Genomic DNA, 17,708 nt, shown 5'->3' with positions numbered 1-17,708 from the left:
GGAAAATGAATTTCTTAAAACCACATTATAATGTACTTAAAACTAAATTTGTTTAATGCTTTTTCCCTCCAGCAGATTTATGAGGACGCTTCCTCATTATATTTTGTCGAGGCTACAACTCAAATAAGTTTGCATTCTAAAAGTACACATCAATTGGGTGGATGGATGAGAAGGAAAGGAAAGAGAGAAAGGATTCTTGTCTGGAAGCGTGTAGATCTTTTCGGAAAAAGGCCTCCAAACAAGATTCACCAAGGGTGAGCCATATATATGTATGTGTGTGTATGTATATATATACACATACATATATATCAGACATTTTTGCCTGGCTTTTGTTAATATCACCTACCTTCACTGTATGCCCTTGTCCCCTGCTTACCCACTCCTTCTTTCTCTGAGACTAGGGATGATTTTCCATGTCTGCAACAGTATGGCTATGCAGATTGTTAGTAATTTATATTGGTTATTTATAGCTTCTTCCCTGAGCCCCTAGTGCCATTCCTTCCTGCCCAGCCCCTCTACAGAACTGCTCCATGATCCAGTAACTACAGGGTTAATGCCTTGTGGAAGGAGAACTCCAATGCTTGCATCTATATTAATTGTCTGATGCCACATCAGATGCTGTTAGATACTTTAAGTATCACCCTCTGTATACCAACATCTGTTTGTCTTCATTCATTTCCATAAGAACTTCTGGGGAAAAGAAAGGATAGATGGAAAGGAAAATCAGAAAGGAAAGAGGAAGGATGGAGAGGTGGAATGGTGTGTGCCAGGTAGGGAGGCAGTAGGACAGAAGTTAATGATGTCCTTCTAAGGGACGTGGTGTGGTTGTGGGCAAAAGCAGGGCTGCTTCAATAATGTGGTTACAGAATACAGCACAAAGTTGGGGGTGAGGTCCTTCTCTCAATCCACACACATTGTGCCATTGGTAGGTTAGAAGCTAAGGGGATCATTCTTTGCCCTTCACCGTGATTCTTCTAGAATGTGTAAACCTCTCTTTTGGAAGGGGGTCCCCAACTATGAAATAGGGTAGTTCTAACTTTGGCCAATCCTAAGCTAGATGAGAGAGCAGGGGAGAGTAATTTGTCACAGCCCTATGTCAGGTATCCGGTGCAGACCCACTTTCGAAACCCAGGAACACCACCGCACTTGTATACTGTCTACTCAAGCTGCACTAAAGTCCCCTTGTCATTCTGGACTCTGTGTGACACTGCCTCAAGATGAATCACTGGATACTTTGCCCAGCTGATGGGCCCACTAATGGATATTCTGAAGAAAGACTGGTGGTGATATCACTACCCCAGGGAAAGCCAATGTATTTGAGAAGTGGAAGTCCTGCCCAAACCCAAACTCCACACACCCATAATCCTGCCACATGTCCCAAGCCATGTTATATAGTCACATAACTTATGTTGCAGAAGGGGCTACTGTACATTGGGAAGATTCCCCTCTCACTCCAAATGAGGGCCACACTCCCCTCCCCTATCTTTACTGAGACATAACTGACATATCATGTAAGGGTAAGGTATTGATTTGAGAGATTTATATCTTGGAGTATGATTACCACTGTAGTGTTAGCTAACACCTCCATCACATCATAGAACTGCCATTTTTTACTGGTGAGATCTACTCTGTTAGCAACTTTCAGATATAATACAGTGCTATTAACTATAATCACTATGCTATATATTAGATCTTCAGAACTTATTCATCTTATAACTGGAAGTTTGTACTTTTTAACCAACATTTCCCCACTTCCTCACTCCCCAGCCCTGGCAACCAAACTGAAATCTTTCTTCTTGTACCCTCCACCTATATTCATTTCTTGGGGTTTTACAAAGAAGTCTAATCCTTCCTTAAGGTAATTCTTCAAATACTTAAAAAGTACCGTCTTGTGTTCACCAACTCCCCTCTTGTGGGTAAACACTATCCATTTCTCCCATTATTTCATGTATTCCATGGTTTCCAGTGTTATCTTCACCCTGTATCTTGGTTTTGAATTTACTTTAAATTCTTCTTAAAATGCAGTACCCAGAACTTGGCAACATACCACTTAAAATGGCCAGCTCAGAATAGAAGTCACCAGGCTCTATATTCTAGAATTCTAAAAAAGCCTAAAATTATATAGGTTTTTACAAACATTTTTAGTAAAAAAAAATACCACTTCATCATATAGTTCAAAATGTAACTACAATCGCTGTTTTTCATACATCTATGGTTTTCATACGCCGTTGTGATCTGCTTGCTCCTTGCTTACTTTTCCTTAATTAAACTTTTTATTTTGAGACAATTGTAGATTCACATGCAGTTGTGAGAAATAATACAGAGAAATTTGTGGATTCACCTGAAGTTGTATAAAATAATACAGAGAGTTCATGCGCACTCAACCCAGTTTTCTCCAATGGTAACAACTAACTATCACAATCAGGATGTTGACATCAATCCAGTGAAAATGCAGAACATCCTTATCACAAGGATATCACATGTTGCCCTTTTATAGTTACATCTGCTTCCTGCCTGACCCCAACCCCTCCTTAAACCCTGGTGATCACTAAACTATTCTCCATTTTGGTAGTGTTGTCATTTCAAGGATGTTACATAAACGGAGATCTATAGCATGCAATATTTTGGGACTGGCTTTTTTACACTCAGCATAATTCCCTGGAAATTTGTCAGGTTGTTGCATGAATCAATAGATTATTCTTTTTTATTGCTGAGTAGTACTCCATAGGATGGATGTGTCATTTATTTAGCCATTCACCCACAGAAGGACAGCTGTTTGTTTCTAGTTGGGGGCTATTATGAGAAAAGCTGCCATAAACATTTGTGCACAGGTATTTGTGCAAACATAAGTTTTCATTTCCCTGGGATAAATGCCCACAAGTGCAACTGCTGGGTTGTGTGATAGCTGTATGCCTAGTTTTTTTTTTTTTTAATTTTTTTGAGTGGCAGTACCACTTTACATTCCTACCAGCAATGCACAAGTGAGCCTGCTTTCAGCATCCTCACCAGCAACTCATGATATCACTATTTATTATTTTAGTGATAGCATGTAGTAATATCTCATCGGGGCTTTAATCCAATTTCCCCTAATGGTTAATGGTGTTGAGCATGATCTTTTCATGTGCTTATTTGCTCCCTGTATATCCTCTTGGTAAATTATCTTTTCATGTCTTTTACCCCTTTGCTAACTGGACTATTTGTTTTTACTATTGAATTTTTAATATATTCTACAAATTAGTCCTTTGTTGAGTATGTGGTTTGCAAATGGTTTTTTTTTTTCCAATCTATAGCTTGTTTTTCATCCTCTTAACAGGATCTTTCACAGAGAAAACATTTTTTAATTTTGATGAAGTCTTATTTGTCAGTTTTTTACTTTATGGATAGCACTTTTGGTGTCAAGTCTAGTAACTCTTGGCTTAGTTTTAAATCCCTTAGATTTTCTCCTATTATTTTTTCATTTTATAATGTTATGTTTTATATTAAGGCTGAGGTTGAGGGTTTTCTTTTGTTTATTTGTTTTTGTTTCTCAACTATGTCTTTCTAATTGCTAAGCACTGTTTGTTGAAAGGTTATCTTTTCTCCATTGAATTGATTTTATATCTCTTGTCAAAAATCAGTTGGGCATCTTTGTGTGGCTCTATTTCTGGGTTCTCAATTCTGTTCCACTGATCTATGTATCTATACCTTTGGGAAAAGTGCACTGTCCTGATTATTGTAGCTATATAATAACTGATTACGTAGCTGGTGTGTAGATGGATTCCTCCCATTTTAATCTTGTTTTTCAAAATGTTTCAGCTATTCTAGTTCCTTTACCATCATATATAAAGTTTAGCATAATTTGTCTTTAACTATAAACATCATTGCTAGACTTCTGATAGAAATTGCATTATACATGTATATTAATTTGGGAGAATAGACATCTTTAACATGTTGAGTCTTAAACCATGAACTTGCCTAACTATTCATTTAGAACTTTGGCTTCTTTCATTAGCATTTTGTAGTTTTCAGCATATAAATACTGCACACATTGATTTATTAGATTTACATCTAACTATTTCATTTTGTAAAATGCAAGTGGTGTTGTATTTTTAATTTCAGTATCCACTTACTGTTTATTGCTAGTACATAGAAATACAATTGCTTATTTATATGTTTCACTTATATTCTGTGTTTAGTGTGGGCCTGCAGTCATCCCTGTCCCCTTGTGCCATGGAAGGGGTTTCTTTCTACTCTTCGTCCTTCCCCCACTGGCAGGTCACTCTTAATCCTGACAGGTTCTCTGTAGCCCTCTACCAGAGGCAGGATGGTTTCACTTCTACCCTTTACTTGGTGGCCTTGGGTGTAAAAAGGACAGCTGCTTCTGCCTTCATGGCTCACAATGTTTGCTTCTCTGAGTAGGTGGTCTAGGAAGTGAGCGATGTTTTAGGCCTGTCCCAGAGCAGCAGCGGATCACCTGTTCCCTGTAAGCCCCTTGTGGAGACCCATGGAAAAGCTTCAGACTAAGTACAAACTCCCTTTCTGTCTGGGCTCCCAGATACTCTAAAATGATACACAAGCTCACACTCAACACTTAAGACCTGATTAAAATTTCAGATGATTCCTTCTTTTTTGCTTCTGCCTTTTCCTCTTATGCTGTGTCAAACCTAAAACAATTTCAGTTTCCTGATGTTATCTGAAGAGGCTTGTCACTGTGAAATTAAGTTCACTTGATTGCTTTGCAAACTTAGATCACTGGTGAGTTCAAAAAAATACATGATTTTGTTAATTATTTAACTCTTTCTTTTCGTTAGGATGGGGGCAATATTATCTCGAAGATTTCTAGCTGCTAATCGGGAGTGGAACTCCTCAGGAAATATGTTATAATCGGTTCACAAATAACACTGACGAGAAAAAAGGAAAAAAAAATGGTACTGGACTTTAAAGATGCTTATTTGTTGGCAGACACATTAGTAGCATGAGTAAGCAAGCCAAAGAGTGGGAAATGATATTTCCTACATATATAACCAACAAAGGGCTCAAAAGATATAAAGAAACCCTACAAATTAATAACAAAAAGAAACAAAAACATGAGAAATATAGACAAGAGAGAATAAGCAGTTTACAAATGAGGATATCCAAATAGCTAATAAACATATTAAAGGTATATAAATTTTTGTCATCAGGAAAATGCAAAGGAAAACCACAATGAGGTACCGCTACACACACAGAATTGCTAAAGTTAGGAAGATTGTATATTGGTACAACCACTTTGGCAAATAGTTTGACATCATCTACTAATGCTGAACATATGAACTCTCTATGATCCAGAAATTTTCTCCTAGGCATATAACAAAAAGAAATGTGGGGAGGGAGAGGGTGGTAGGATGAATGGTATGTGTGGATATTTATAGTAGCACTACTCTCAACAGCCAAACTCTAGAAACAACCCAAATGTACCACAGTAGAAACAGTAAGTAAATTGGGTAAATTCATTCAATTGAATACTGTGTGCATCAGTGAGAATGAACTATATCTATACTTGACAATATAACGTTGAACAAAAAAGTCAAGCAGAGACAAATACATACTGTATAATTCCAATTATATAGTGAAAACTAGGCAAAACTAGTCTAGGAGATTAGAAGTCAGGATAAGAGGTGCTCAGTTGGGAGTAGAGTGGACTTTGTAGAGGACAGAGGAATGGGGAGGCTTCTGCTGTATGGGTGCTGGCCTATTTGTTGATTTGGGAGCTGACTGCATGGCTGTATTCACTTTGTGATAATTAAAGGAGCTTATTGTCTGTGCACTTTTCTCAATAGAAGTTATGCTTCATTAACAAAAGTTATTTTTAAAAATTACCCCCATTTTCCCCCTTCTTCTGCCCCCAACCAGGGACAAGTAGCCCTCCAAGATGGACAATTGAAAGACTGAGTCTCACTTTTGATATAAGCCTTGAGATTTTATTGGCATGCATAACCATACACTGGATTCGGTTATTTTCAAGAAGCAATTTGTGATAGCTTTAGATAGTCATCCTCTTATGCTGTTGTAAAAATCGCATCAAGAGCTGCATCAGTTTTACAATACCTTGAGAGAAGGATTTTAAGGTTTATTTTCCTCAATTCAAAGTAAGTTTCTCAGTAGTGTGTTTTCAGCAACATATTTCTCCAATTTTATTAACATGTTAATGTCCTTGGCATTCAAGCCTGATGAAAGCACCACTTGCCAGTGGGCGCATAAAACATTCAATAAGAGCTGCTGCCTGATGTTAGAGTCTTGGATTCAAGCACTAGGACACTGAGAGCTTAAAACTGGCACCAGCTCCACACCTCTGAAGGTGACCAGACTCGGGTTTTGAGCTACTTATCTGTTTATGAGCTGAGGGCAATCTAAAGGCTTCTCACCCAAATTTCCATAGCCCAAAAGGTATATTACAAGACTACACCCAGCCAAGGTGGTGCATTTATTTTTTAAAAAATTACATTTATGTTATATCGGGTGTTAATCTTTCTACTGTTCCAGTATAAGAAATCAGTTTAGTATTTCTCTTTCATCTTAAAATTTTCTCAAATATGCCCATGAATGATGTCATTTAAATAAAGAACTTCAAGAAGATTTGCTATTGGCAATTTGTGTTGGCTTTTCTAAATTATTACCACTGTATATAACTTGGGGGACAGTGGTGGGAAAATATCAGACTTCCTTATATGTGTAAATTTCAATTCAAAATAATATTTACATCCCCACCTATTTCCCCCACTTTCTGTACTCTCTCCAACAAACTTAAGTCAAATTTTTAAAATGTTTTTCTACATTTGCTATTTTTACTTTTTTTAATCTCCCTTTCTATCCTCAGTTTACTCCAATATGACTTTTGTTCCCATCATACCATCAAAAAAATTCACTTGTCAATGTGACTAATGAGTATTCACGTCACTCTGCTATTTGCTTGACTTTCAACAGACTTCTCCCATTGGAAGCTTGCTTCCTTCTTGAAATCCTCACGTCTTTTGCCTCCTACAACACTACCCTCTTCTAGTCTTCCCTTACCATACTGCCTGCTCCTTAATGGCCTCCTTAGCTGGTGCCTCTTTCTCCACCCAAGTTTATATGTGCATAGCCCATGATTCAACAAGTTCCATTAAGTCCACATCCTAAACATCTCTCCAAGCTGTCCATTTCTCTCTCACTCTACTTCTGCCATATCAGTAAAACTAATGTACACTCCTACCTGGGCAATCTGGTCTTCTGGGCTTCCTTACAGTTTCTCCACAACAGCTTTTACATGTCTCCAATCCATTCTTCACATTACTACTCAACTGAACTATAAAATGTCAATCTGATGATGTCATTCCTATTCTTAAAGTCTTTCAGTTATATCCCAATATCCTTTAGAATTCCAAAATCCACAACATAACACACCAGATATTTCATTATGTGGAGGTCTCTTTTTTCACTTTTGATTGGTTATCTGTACTTGCTATTTAGTAGACATGATTAAAAATAATAAAAATAAAGTGCAGGAGAAAAATGTTTTCAAAGAGAAAACACCACATGTCAAGTCCTTGTGGTGAAAGAACAATTTCATATAAAGAACTGAAGATTAAGGAGCAGCTTTCAAATACTAGGCTTGTGGAGTATTTGACACTTGAGCCTAGACTCACATTAAAGCTAGTGGATGAAGCGTCTAAGCCATCAAGTATTGAGATCATGGGAAGTTACAGGCTATGTTTATGTAAAACATATGCAGTATGATGGTTAATTCTGTGTGTTAATTTGACTGGGTCATGTGGTATGCAGGTATTTGGCCAAACATTATTCTGGCTGTGTCTGCCAAGGTGCTTCTGGATGAGATTAACAACTGAAACACTCAATTTGGGTGGACCTCATCTAATCAATTAAAGACCTAAACAGAAGAAAATGGCTGATTGAGAGAAAGTTCCCTCTGCCTGATTGCTGAGTTAAGACATCAGTCTTTCCCTGCCTTTCAACTCAAGTTGAGATGTTGACTTTTCTTGGATTTTGAGCCTAGAATTTTGGCTTTTGTACTAGAATTTACACCACTGGTCCTCCTGGTTTTTAGGCCTTTGGACTTGGACTGGAGCTACACCAGTGGCTCTCCAGGGTCTCCAGCTTGCAAACTGCAGACCTTGGGACTTCTCAGCATCCAAAATCACGTGAGTCATTCTTTATAATATCTCTCTAGATGGATAGACCTATCTATCCATCATCTATCTATCTCTATCCTGTTGATTCTGTTTCTCTGGAGAACCCTAAAACAAATTTTGGTACCAAGAAATGCGGTATTTCTGTAACAAATACCTAAACATATGGAAAATACTTTGGAACTAGATAATGGGTAGAGGCTGGAAGATTTCTAAGATACAGGCTAGAAATATGGATGTTAAGGGTGATTCTGGTGAGATCTCAGGCAGAAATGAGGAACATGTTATTGGAAACTGGAGTAAAGGCAATGTTTGTTATAAAGTTGCAAAGAACTTGGCTTGACTGTATTCTAGTGCTTTGTGGAAAACAGAACTGTGAGCTATAGAGTCAGATATTTTTAGCTGAGGAGATTTCTAAGCAAAATATTGAAGGAGCAGCTTGTTTCCTCCTGACTTCTTGAAATAAACTGCAAAAGGAGAGAGATGAACTGAAGAAGAAAACGAGAGGCAAAAAAGAACCAGAATGTGAAGATTTGGAAAATTTTCAGCCTATCCAAGTTACAAAAAATGAGAAAGCTTTCTCTGGAGATAACACTAAGGATGTGGCTGAACAACCAACCATTTGATAAAGAGATCATGGATGTGCCTCAATTGATTCAATCAGCCATCTCAGCAGAAGTCAGGAATCATGGTTGGATTATGCCAGCAAATACACTGCCAGTTTGAACTAAAGAAGACAAAGGAAGCGGAATGGAATAAAGGAGGGCTGTTGAACTTCTTGGATTCTGTAGGACTGGACCATACAGCTATTCAGCCGCAAATGTGCACTGTTTTTCAAGGAAAAGGAAGAATGACTCTGAACGCAATTCAAAGATCATCAGGGCTGCCATTGCTACCATACACCCAGGGGAAAGTAAGTTTCCTCCTTGGTCTCAAAGGGTGGGGCTAAGGGGATAGGGCCACCCCATGTGAGTGACGTTGCCAACTCCGTGGGCCTCTATGAAAGAGTATCGAATCAAAGAGGATTATTCTTGAGCTTTGAAATCTAATGAAATTTGCCTTTTTAGGTTTTGGACTTGCTTGGGACCCATCACCTCCCCCTTCCTTCTGATTCCTCTTTTTGGGAATCACACTTTTTAAAAATTCGTACATTGAATGAAACACATCTTTTCATCTAAATCAAATTGCCTAATGTACCTGTACCTCTAGATAGTGTCTGTAAGCTAGAAGAAAGCTCTCACAGAGCCTGGTCGCACTGGCACCCTGATCTTGGACTTTAAGCTTCCAGAACTGTGAGAAAATAAGTTTCTATTGTTTAAGCCACCCAGTCTACAGTATTTTGTTATGGCAGCCCAAGTAAGACATGCAGGAAACAGGCTGAACAGTACTGCTATAGTGTTTATTACATAGAGGAATCTGAAAGCACTTGCTAGAGTTCTTTTGTCTTTTTTTTTTTTTTTGGTTGTAAATAATAAATTAACAGTTTCTATTTTTTATTGTCTTATAATGCTTTTTTATTTTGCAGTAAATTATTTTGGCAGCAATAAGCTCAAAAATAAGAGTACACATTTAATGAAAAATTAAATACTGAATTTCTATTTCTCAACATAGTTGATGATGAATGTGCAACATACAAAAATTATTTGCAAAAATCCACTGTGATGGATGGTACAGAAGCAGCTACAGAAGGTGTGTTTACATATCAATCCACAAAACACGTCTTTTCATCTAAGTTAAACTGCCTGTTACTCTAAATTAATGATGTTTCTTTTGATTCCAAGTTTTCTTGAACACATTTGAAACCTAAAGTGACAGTGGTTAATGTTTGGCTTGATGATCAAAAGACCAGCACAGACAGTTAAATGATTCCAGGATAACATCAGGGTCATTAAATGCTTTTGCTAGAAAATAAGTGAATTTCAATAATAGGGCTTTTTAATGCAATTCATGAAATCAAAGAAAAGCTTTTGGAAGTTCATTTTGCTGAAAGTGAAACATCTGATATTATTGTGAATGCTACTGTAAACTTGATTAAGTTCAAAACTGAACAAAAAATTATTTGTTGTCATGGCAATAGTATGAACACAATACTTGTGTGGTAGAACACAGCATTTTGGTAAAAACAATATTCTTATTAAATTAAGGAACTTATGGGGCAGAAATTTTCCTCTATCTGCTGTGGTGTACGTATAATAATAATTACATCCAAACAAATAGCAATATCTACTAATCAAAATAGAACATGTTACATTTTACAATATTGTTATGTATATGCACAGATAAGCTAACTGAACTATAAAATTGTTGTGATGAAGCAGATTTTGAATTAATTAGAAAAAGCTTCAGTAGAGCTGTACATACTTTTTCACTTTGCTGCTCAGCATTGTTTGGACTTTAGAGATGTTTTAACTTCTGAAGAACTACTTTGAAGTCAACCTAAGAGTCCTACAATGATAATAAACCTTTTTGTAAATTAAATCATCCCTCTAAAGTTTCGGTTTCATTTGCTGAAAATCATTGGAATATCTTTAATTAAAGTGTTTAACCAAAGGATTATAAATTTTTTTAGTTTTCAAGCTTTTAAAATTTTCAGTGATTACAACCAGGAAGATACTGACATTTATCCTCGTAAAAGTGAGACAGGAACTGAACAGATTAAACAATGAGTGCCTAGATGATGCCCAAGACTTAGCTATTTTTTTTATTAGTTGTAATTTACATCCAGTAAAGTGTGCAAATTGATCATAAGGGTACAGTTTAATGTTTTTTTTATTTGATGATTGTTTTATTACTTGATTATATATAAACATATGTGTATATATTTATACCTGTGTAATTACCACCCTGATCAAGATAAAGGCTATTTCAACACCTTGTAAACTTCCCTCATACCTCTTTGCAAAATATCATTTTAAGACTGATTCATTCAGCTTTTAAATTTCTTAAGGAAGCTTTGATTGAGTTATTTTTAATTGTATACATTTATATTCCAACTCAGAATGCAGTGGAGTTGAGAAGGTCCATGATTTTGAACATCTAAATTTGGATAAACATTCAAGATTCACAACTTAATCTAATCTACTTGATCAGTTTGGACTCATGAAAAATGTTACTAAGAAAGATACCCAAGAGGAGGCAAAAAGATAGCACCTATAAAAATATTGGGGCTGACATATTGATACAACTTAAGACAAATTAGAATTAATATCCTTTATTTGGCAGACTTAGTTTTGAGTTTATCAGGTACTTTATCAACAGCCAAGGAAGAATTTTCTTAATTAAAAATGTAAAGTGACATAAATGAACTTATTTACAAAACAAAAATAGACCCATAGACATAGAAAACACACTTTTTGTTACCAAAGGGGAAAGGGTAGGGTGAAGGATAAATGAGAAGTTCTGCATTTGCAGATACTAACCACTAAACATAAAATAGATAAACAACAAGGTCCTACTGTACAGGGAACTATACTCAATATCTTGTAGTAACCTATAATGAAAAAGAATATATATATATATGTATAACTGAACAACTATGCTGTACACCAGAAGCTAACACAACATGGTGAATCAACTATGCTTCAATCAAAAAAAATATTATTATGCTCTGTAGAGTTCAGTTGAAGGTGTCAATAACTTCAAATTTATCAGCAATAAAGTAAATTTTAAAGAAAATTGCCAGCAATTTTATTAAAAAATTAAGAATAGAACATAATAAAACTATAGTCTTTGGAAAGATACTGTTATGGTTGGTATTAGATACAGACACAGCAAAGAAACTGATTCACATTTCTGAACATGCACCAAGTATTTATTTACTTATGCTATGTTTAATGTTCCTATGATTACTCTAAAGATTTTAAATTTTGCTTTAAGGTACAAGGTTATAGGTCATCTTAATTTTTGTATAAAACATGTTTTAATTTTTTATTAGGAAATAATGTCAGACATAAAAGTTGGAAGCATAGAAAGTTGTCCACAGGATAGCCATATATCCTTTAACCATCTATTTAACATTTTTTTTATTTGCTTTAGTCATTTGCACCCTCCCCTTCTTCTCTTTCTCTATCACCTTTGAGGGTAAGTTGCAAATATAATACCTTTTTGCCTCTTATTCCTACATACTCCAGCATGCATTTCCTAAGATTAAGACTACCCTTTTTTAAAGTCATACTAGTCACTACCAGTAAATGTAATGTCCATATTATATTTTTATCTAATCTAACATCCCTTTAATAATTTTGTCAGTTAACCCAAGTTGACTGATAGCATTTTTTTCTTCCAGGGCAGGATTGAGGATCCAGTGTAGTATTATTATACTGCATTATTTGTTGTATTAATTATCTATTTCTGCATAACACGTTACTCTCAAACTGGATGGCTTAACACGGTAAACATTTATTACCTCTAGTTTCTATAGATCAGGAATGTGGAAGCAGCTTGGCTAAATCTCTCATAAGGTTCCAATCAAGGTGCTGAAGGGGCTGCATTTATCTGAAGGCCTGACTGGGGCTGGACGATTGACTTCCTGGAGGATCCACTCACATGATTGACAAATTAGTGCTGGTTGTTGCCAGAGGTCTCATTTTCTCCACACACATGCCTCTCCTGAGGCTACTTCAGCCTTCAGTGGCCACTGGCTTCCTCCACAGTGAGCAATTCAAGAGAGCAAGGCAGAAATGATAATGACTTTTATGATATAGTCTTAAAAATTTCACTCTGTCATTCCTGCCATATTCTATAATAATACAGATCACTTGATTCACTGTGAGTTGGGACTATGCAAGGGTGTGGATTCTAGGAGGTGAAGACGCTAATTGAAGGTCATCTTGAAGGTGACTGCCAAACTTGCCATATCTCTTTTTCTCTCTTTTAACTAAAAAGACTTATTAGAAAAAAAAAAAACACTGTATTTCAAAAATTCGTTGTATAAGCCCACCAATATAATAAAATAATCAGTCAAATAAAATTATTTAATTATGTTTATTGCCACTTTTTGCCCTCAAAATATGTCCCAATTTGGACCATAATTTATATGGTTATTTCTAGAAAGCATTTCTTTCTAGAGTGTTTTCTGAACCCACCCCAGAATCAATTAATTTCTCCCTTTACAATCTCCTCCTGTATCTTGAACTTTATCTTACATGATACTTATTCAACATTCTCTTCCCCTTTAGAATGTGACTTCCACAAAGGCAAAAACTATGTTTAAAATGAGTAAGTGGATTAAACGCTATACTAATTATCAACATTGTTTTAGTATTTGATCATTATATGTAACCATAACTGTACTCCAGGGAAATGCAGCCATATAATAAAATATGAAAGTAAATTTAGCCAGCTAAAATGCCAGCTAAAGCCCCTTCATTTACACATTTATTCACTCAACACACATGCACTGAGCACCTCACCTGTGAGCTAGAGCCTCTGGGAGAGGCTGGGGGTTCGGCGCCTGGGTGTATGTATAGTGTTCTTTTTCTCGTGAAGCTTCCATTCAGGAGGAGGGACTCAAAACGAGGCAAATATACTAACAAATCAAAAAATAATTCCAGGTTGTGATCAGTGCTACATACAACAGAAGATCTTTAATGTGATCTTAATGTGTACACAAAGGCGACTTTAGACAGGGGTTTATGGTGACAGCCCTGAGGAGGTGGCATTTGAGCTGAGACTGGGATAAGAAGGAGCCATTCTTCATGGGCTCTTTTTATAGGAAGGGATAGTGCATGAAATATAGATTAAGGAATCTATTTTAGAATTGCCTATATATATATGTGAATACCTAGATATTAAGTCATAGTCCATGATGAGAAACATCCTTAATTTTCTCAAAATGCATTTAATTTCCTTAAATGGAAAAGTATTGCTCTATGTCATTGCTGTTACTGTTATTATTACAATATTATTACTTGCCTTTATACAGCTGCTGTTGTCTGGTGAATACAAATGTGGTTAAATGATTTATTCACCATGCACTTTGTAAATTTAAGCCATCTGTGGGTGCATAATAATATGTTAATACATGCACCTGGTTGTGTAGCAGCTCATGATAGAGTATGAATCATCACATTCCTGGGTCTGAGGGATTACAGGAATCTTTTCCTTTTCCTTGAAGTCATTCTGATGTATTCAAACTGCTCAAGCAAATAGGGTTCTGATATGAAAATACAGCCTTAACTCATTAAATTCAGGTCATATCCTTAAGCTGATGCTTTTGACACATGTGCTCCTTAGCAGCAGTGGATATGTTTACTTTATAAACCAATGCTGACGTGGATTTTTGTATCACAATGAGCAAAAACTAGAATTTCAGATTGCTGAGTGGGCACTTGAGTTTATAAATCTTGATTATGACAATGTATTTGTCCTTATTCTTCCCTGTATATAATCAAAATGAACTATCTTGTTGTATTGCATTATGCATATGATTTTTACTATTCCATATTATTTGCTCTTTAATCTTCTTTAAATATTACAAGTATTCAGGCCCTTTTATACATGGCTTATGGTATTCTGTGCAATATATATACTCCTGAGAAACCCTGTGCAAGTCCAACTATTGCAAATGAAATTGTTTCTAAAAGTATTAGAAGAGCTTGGATTTTAAAGGAAGCCTGCAGAATCATTTTTCCAAGTAAGAATCTTTCTATAAAATGACTCATCACTTCTTCATTTACAGAAAGGTCAGATTTTCATGGATCAGGTTTTCTTAGAATACATCTCCACACATCACAAACCTTACTCACAGACACTGCTAAACTTCAAAAAAACACTTCAATACCTGCATGTAATCTATAAGCATGCAGTCATGCAGTCTATTTTGGAAATGATCAAAGGTGACGACAAACAGACCCTGTATCTATGGTATTCATGAAACAACGTCCACAATATTGCTCTTTGATCTCTGGCCTTTTCTAATTGATTCTGCATCTGGATGGCCTCAATCCTGCATGCCAAGAAAGTCTGTCGTGCTATATCCTGGATTTTTCCCAGCATTTTATAACTATACAGTTCTTGTTGAACTTTAGAATATCCCACAAGTATTACTTTGGTCATTTTTTTTTTTTCTGGTCATTGTGCTTGCATTTGACATAAAACAGGTAGTTTCTTAATAGTACATAATAGTGCAAAGAACATTGATTTTAGATACAAAAAGTCCTATGTTTTAATAATGGCTTTTTTTGTTATAAACTGTGTGGTCTTCAGCAGTTTATTTACATTCCCTGCACTCTGATTACCTCATCTGAAAGTCAGATAATGAGAGCTCACAGGGATTTTATGTTGATTCAAGGAACAAAGTGGTAACTATAATTGATATTAACTAGAAGTAATATTACTTCAGAGATTTTAAAAAGCATTCTCCCTTCATATGCATGTATGTGTACATACATACATAATACATACAATATATGTATATGATAAATGTACATACATACATATTTGTGTGTATCCTCCCTAAGCGTGGTTACCCAGGGAGAAAAAAATCAGTGTCACACCAGAATTTCAACCTACAATCATCTTTAAAAAATTTTTTTCTTGAAACTTAAACAAAAAATAGATGCATTAAAATAAACATAATTTTTAAATGTTAGACAAAGTGCACACTCTACATCCTAAATGCTTTAGCAATCTCTCATCAGTTCCTAGGATCACTGAGACACTCCATCTTTGTTGGATGCCAGTTTATTTCATAAGGATGAAACAAGACATTAGTGGCCATCTTGCCTCCGCATAACTTACTATACCTGCTTGCATTGTGAGTTTATAAATGTCAAGATACCGCCGACAATTCCCTACACAATATTTCACCACAAATATTTGTCTTATCTTGTAGAGAAGCTAGTTAATATTTTCTTGTTGAAAGGAGTCCTATAACCATTTTTAAGATCTAAATCCTGCATATAAGTTAGAACCTACAAAATGATGCTAAAGGCAACTTTTCCTGCTATCTCTCTTTAACATCAAACAGAGGATACTTTAAAGTATTTTATTTAATAATGATAAAAGGATCAAGTTCTTCATAGTCATAATAACCTTAAATTTGCATATAACTATTCACATAGCCTCAAATATATAAAGCAAAAAGAAGTAACTAAAAAGAAAATAGACAAAATCACAATTATAGTAGGTTTTAGCATCAATATCTCAGTAACTGAAAAATTTAGTAAAGATATAGGTCATTTTTAACTACACAATCTTTACCTAATTGACCTAAATAGAATACTGCGCACAATTGCAGAACACATTCTTTTTCCAATTTATTAAAATTGGTACTCACATCTTAAGTCCAATAAGTTGCAAAAGACCACAATATAATAAAAATACGTAGAAAATCCCAATATGGATTTTTATTATGGAAAATTGTAAATAAAATTCAAAATAATATTGGGTAAGAGAAGACATTAAAATGAAAAACAGAAATAGTTTTACACTGAATAAAAATAAATTTGAAAATACAGATTAAATGGTCAAATTCCTAAGAAAAGCACAACCAACAAAATATAACCCCCCCCAAAAATAGAAAATCTCAATAGTCTGAAAACTTTGAAAGAAGAATATTTCATTAAAAACTTCTATGAAGAAAACTCCAAGTAATAAATTCTTTTATATAGAAATATATACTTTTAAGATGATTGTTTGGTTTAAAACATAACAGTTTAAAATTTGATCCTTTAGTTGCAGTCTGATATAATACTGTTCTATATAAACAATTTTCTATTATTAACTGTCCAGTAATTTTAATAAAACAAATGCCCATAAAAGTTATAATTAAAACTACTACTAAATCATATTACTGACATCTCATTCTATATTCTTGATTTATTTGGTTTTGCGAAAATTCAGTTACTAGATAGTTATTTGCATAGAATATATCAGTGTGAAACAAACAAACCAAAGTTCAAACAGTTAGGTACATATGAAAACTATTGAATAAATAGTTCTTTTTGCCCTGAAATTATTTGTACTTTTTTTGAGAAATTGGTAACTTTGTAGAGAAATCTGGAAATTTTGTAATGAATTTCAAACGAGGTACTAATGTCATCAAAAACACTGAGTGAGTATAACAATAGCAACAACAAAATATCCCAAACATAAAGTAATAAAGTTAAAATATTTAATATTAACTTTTTATCCTTTGAATGGTAATATTTCTTTTACTCTTATTTTATTTTAATTTTTTCAGCCTTCTATTTTATTTTACTTAAAAAAATTTCCCCATTCTTTCTCTCTTTCCATTTTTTACTGAAGTAGAGTTGACTTACAATGTTACCTTAGTTTCTGGTGTACAACAGAGTGCTTTGATACTTTTATAGATTATATTTCATTTAAAGTTATTGTAAAACATTGGTTATAGTCTCTGTGTTGTGCATTACATTTTTTATATTATTTATTTTATACACAGTTTTTTGTAGCTCTTACAAAAAAGAGCTTCCCCTATCTTTCCCCTTCCCCTATCTTTCCCCTTCCCTGACCCCTCTCCCCATTGGTAACCACTAGTTTCTTCTCTGTATCTGTGAGTGTTTCTGTTTTGTTATATTAATTTGTTTGTTTTATTTTTTAGAT

This window comes from Camelus dromedarius, chromosome 13 (assembly GCF_036321535.1).
Source record: "Camelus dromedarius isolate mCamDro1 chromosome 13, mCamDro1.pat, whole genome shotgun sequence".
Classification (NCBI taxonomy): domain Eukaryota; kingdom Metazoa; phylum Chordata; class Mammalia; order Artiodactyla; family Camelidae; genus Camelus; species Camelus dromedarius.
This window is presented reverse-complemented; position numbering follows the sequence as displayed.